This window comes from Asparagus officinalis, chromosome 1, assembly GCF_001876935.1.
Source record: "Asparagus officinalis chromosome 1, Aspof.V1, whole genome shotgun sequence".
NCBI lineage: Eukaryota > Viridiplantae > Streptophyta > Magnoliopsida > Asparagales > Asparagaceae > Asparagus > Asparagus officinalis.
Genome location: NC_033794.1, coordinates 115135886 through 115141174, shown reverse-complemented (window position 1 = coordinate 115141174; position 5289 = coordinate 115135886).

Sequence of the window (5289 nt, the reverse complement as noted above, 5' to 3'; positions counted from 1 at the left end):
TCCCTACACAAAGAAATTAGAATGCGAAAAATACTCATCACATAGCATGGGATCGCCTGTAAAACAGCTTTCACCATAACCTCTCACCCCCCAGCTGAGAAAAGAACCATCCACCAAGCTTGGACTCTTTTCCAAATTAAGTCTCTGATTGAAGCAAAAGTTTGACAATGACTTCTTCCAACCACCGAAGGGAGGCCTAAGTATCGATCATGTGACTGGGTCCTATCAAGCCCTGAGACAGAGAAGAGGGGTTAGCTCTTAATCCTTCTAAATAGGAGTATTGGTAAACCCCTCAGTTTGAGGGATTAACTCATTTTAATCCCTCTAGAGGGGTTAGCTTAACCTTTCTATATATTTTGTGTTTGACAAATTATAGAGGTTTAACTCATTTTAACCCTTATATAGATTTTTTATGTTTGGCGGGTTAAAAAGGAGTTAAGTCTCCTTAACCTCTCACTTAACCCTTTAGGCCCTGTTTAGCAAAGGGTTAAGGAGGAGGGATTAAAGAGAATGATTAATTTAGTTAATCTATCATGAAGGGTTAAAAAAAATTCTAAACTCGTTTAGATACCATAGTTAAGATAAGAGATTAAGTCTTTTGTGTTTGACAAATGAAAAGGAGTTAAGGAGATTAATCTCATTATTTTTAAAAAAGTACCACTTTTACCCCTATTGAAGATTTATAAATAATTACCTCATCAAAAACGAAAAAATTAGACATTTCTCATGTATACGAAGAACCCCCATTATTTTTACAAGCTGCAAATAAATCAATATTTAGGAATGAAATAAAATATTGACAGAGATAAAAAAGTTTGTACTAAGCATATATAACCATGGCCACAACCTAACTAACATCAGCTAGACAAAAGTTTCATCTCATGGAAGTTGCAAAAGAACTAAAAATCACCTAAAATTCATTGAAGTAAGAAACTGTTGCAAGAAGGGATGTTTGAAAAAAAATGGTCAACTTGCTGTAGGGAGGAAACAAAGTGAAAAGGAGGAAACAAAGAGAACTAACAAAATAATTTAATTGCAGGGGAAAATATAGATAACACAAATATAATTCTTTTCCTCTCACACAGAAAAGAAATCAAATCAACAAAAAAAGAAATTTGCTTCCACATTTATAGGTGAAGCCTCCATAACCATTTAAGTGAAATTGAATGAAAGGTTACTGATAGTTGTGTGCCCTTTTAGTAATATTTTCCACATTGTAACCCCAACATTTTGGACTCAATACTAGTAAATCCCATAGCTACGAGTCAACTAATTCAACATTAACCTGTGCTATTGCAAAATTAGATTTTTTTTAATATGATTCACAAAATTCCCAATAACAAGCAAGTGATTATTATGACTAACTAAATTACTTCCTTTTTTTAATATGATTCACAAAATTCCCAATAACAAGCAAGTGATTATTATGACTAACTAAATTACTTCCCAATTTCAAGTAACATTTTCCTTTTCCCAATAACAAGCAAGTGATTATTATGACTAACTAAATTACTTCCCAATTTCAAGTAACATTTTCCTTAATTACTCACAACAATTAGCAACCAATCATTATGAATAACAGACAATCTCAATGTACCAATCGATGATAATAGAAGCAATTGATATTAAATTGGATAGATTTTTTTTACCATAACTAAGGTGAACCTTTCTTCGTTCTCTCATGAATGAGGACCGAGACGACAAAGGCACCACTGGTCAAGGTCTAGAGCTGGACTGGCACGGCAAGGGACCCCACAAGGTGCACGGAATTGGTGACCTTAGGATGAAACAGGATCTCGCTAGGTTGAGGAAAATCGGAGGTTGAGGACTTAGGGTTTCGGTAGAGAAAGAGGAAAATCGAAGGAGTGATTATTTCTGGGGATTTGAGGAGGAAAGAAGTCTTGAGATGAAAAAATTCTACCGCCTACCCTCACGTGAGAAGGCGGAACAAGACTTGTTCCACCTTCTTACGTGGAATAGTTATCCCTTCTTATGATGGGTTAAATGGGCTAACCGGCTCACGTGCGGGTTTGTTAACCCTTCCCCTTTTTTTTGTTTGGCAGGCTAATGGAGGGTTAAACCCACTTAACCCTCTATTTATCTTCTTGCCAAACGCAGCCTTACCAAACAGCACATTAGTTTATATATCACATATACATTTTATCTTATAATCATGATCATTAAGCACATTTATGCCAAACACCTTAAATGTTTTTAATTAGTTTTTTATATTTGATTACCAAACAGTTTTTTTAATAGTTTATATAAGTTGCTTTTGTAAATTGCTTTTATAAGCAACATATGTTATAAACTCTAGCAATACCGGGCTAGTCCTAAACCTTGAAATTGTGGTGAAGGCAATGTGTTACATTTTTTACACACCACACGTACCCATATATTAAGTATCCTTTTTTATGGGTTGAAACATTGACTCATGCAATACAATCTTTTTCTAATTAATTGCCCAAAATATATAGCTAATGAGATTTAAATATGGATTGCGTTGGTATCATCTTAATGTCTCTTACACTCTATCAAAACTCTACAATGGTCATTCCCTTTGAGTGTAATAATCTTTTATTCCGATCGATGACCCTTCTTCATGACATGCTTTTTTAATCGATCTACAGAAAGGGTCACATTCTCTTCTTCTTTCGGACGTTCTGGGGTGTCTTATTATCTAAAAATAGTAGTTTGATTGTGCAATCTCCTATAGAAAAAAAAAGATTTTAAAGTAAAATAATCTTTAACATGAATGATTTTTATTTTTACCACATGAAAGGAGAATGGAATATCTTCATGACAAAATATTACCATTGCTTTAGTAGATTTTGACGTGGGTTATGAAGGGGTACATCAGACTATATGAAAGAAAAGGCAAAGGAGAGCACAAAGAGCAACTAATAATTGATTATTATGGAAAAGTGATGTTTTTCCCTATCGAAGTAATTTGAAGAGAGAACTTATGGCGATTGTTTTCCATTTGGAAAAATGCCTCGTGGACCTCAAAATAGGGGACCCTGAGTGGGACAAGTGAGGTGTCGCCTCCCTGTCTCGTGATGCATTGTTTATGAACAGTGCATCACGGGACAGGAAGGCGACACCTCGCATATCTCATACAGGGTCCCCTGTTTTGGGCTCCAGCATCACTCAAATCATCAAACAAGATCTCCTCCTATTTGAAAAAAAATAAAAAATATTGAAATGGAGTTCCTTAAATATGTGTCACATCAACCAATAAGAAAGTGTCACATGGCCATTCTGCATAGTTTCAAGATAAAAAACAAAAAAGTAAAAGAAATCATTGTAGAAAGTAAATTTCCTATAATTGTTTTCTAAGGATTTTTTTTTTTCATCCACACATCCACACAGCCTCATGGTGCAGATAACGAGAGCACGGCATTGGCTTGAGGATTACTATCTGGTTTTGAAAGAGAGCAAGCGTGTCAATGTGCTGGATGAGAGAAGGAGAAAGTCCCCCTTTCTCTCTTTTAAGACATCTTGAATGAGAAAAACTACCATCCCCATCTATAAATTTTCGTATCTGATTTTAGCATTTGGATCCTCTTTACTATGAAATGTCTAATATGATTTTAGGATTTGGATCCTCTCGATCAACATTATCAATCATTTGATGGATGACTATGGTTTATTTTGAATGAAAAAGAAGGCAACTGAAATCATACGTACTATATACTGAAATAAACCTCTTTATAGTCACATGTTAAAATATTATTGGCTTAACTTCCGTAAAAGTAACTTCCCTCTCTCACAATCCATATAATTATTCAAGCTCTTAATTAATTATAAATTAAGCATAACTTATATTAAAAGGGCTTGAATTTCATATAAAACATAATGAATAATATTTGTTGAAAACACGGGTTGATCATGGGTTAAACTATTTACAAATCTCCATAATAAGAGATATTTATTCATGAGAAATTCTTGAAAAAAGATTTTAACTGTCTGTAATGGGATGTTCCAAATAAACCCTTAACGGTATGAAAGGGAACATAAAACATTTTGTCTTTATATCTAGATCAAGTTTAACGGAGCGGATCATCCATAATGTAGCTCAATCAAGTAATCATCAATGGATAAGAAACGATCAAGTTTAACGGAGCGGATCATCCATAATGTAGCTCAATCAAGTAATCATCAATGGATAAGAAACTTAGTGGACGTCCACTTAATAGCTCAATCAAGTAATCATCAATGGATAAGAAACTTAGTGGACGTCCACTTAAGTTGACAGAAGTTTTATATATATATATATAGGAATGGCCAAAGGTTTAATTGAACTTATGGTTGTTTATTCCCTTGTAACTAATCTGTTGGCAATTGCATTGCCATTGCAACCATGAGTCGCTTTTCACACGCGCACACGCGCACACATACAAAACGACTTGTAGTTCAAGAGATTTGCAAATTATTTTGCAAAGCTGATCCTTTTTTTGCAACTGCAGTTCCAAATGGACTACAATTGATACCCAGAACAGACAGCTTCAACTCAGTTATTAAAACATAATATATTAGTTAAACCAACATAAACAAACATATTTAAAGCTTATTCCAGATATCATTCCACTTCTACCTCTATACTCTACAGATACATTACACAACATTCTGAAAAAACTCTAGAATTACTCTGAAACATATTCGATAACATTCAGTTATATAGACATCAAATATCATCAGTAAGTATACAAATCCTAAATGTAGTCATCCTATCAATCATTTGGATTCTTTTCGTTCATCTCCTTCATAAGTTGGAAAAATGGTATCTGCTCTGTAGTAATTACGATTCTCTTCACATCCTGAGCTCATGTTGTCTAACTATATTGTGATACCTCATTTACTGTGTGATTAATAGTTTAATCTGCCGTTAATTGATCTTTTGATCTTTATGAAAAAGAAAACAGAAATTTATTTGGTAATAGTAGATATGGCTGGGATTTCACTTTTGAGACCCTTTCTCCTTTTTATCAAAATAAAAGAATAATTCTTTTCTTTTCTTTTCACTTGCACAGAAAAATGTTATACAGAAGAACGTTCGCAACAAGTCTTCAGGTTTCGTAGATGCTTACACAACCAAAGAAGAAGCAATAAACCTCATATATTGTTGTCCTTCTAAGTGAGTTTTGAACCTGATAACATCCATATATTTTTCTTAATTTGTCAATGATAGCAGAAAGAATTTAATCTTTCTAATTAAATTATTAAAATCATAGCAGACTGAAACACTACTATGAAGGTTATATGTCTTCACAAATAATTAAAGAAGAA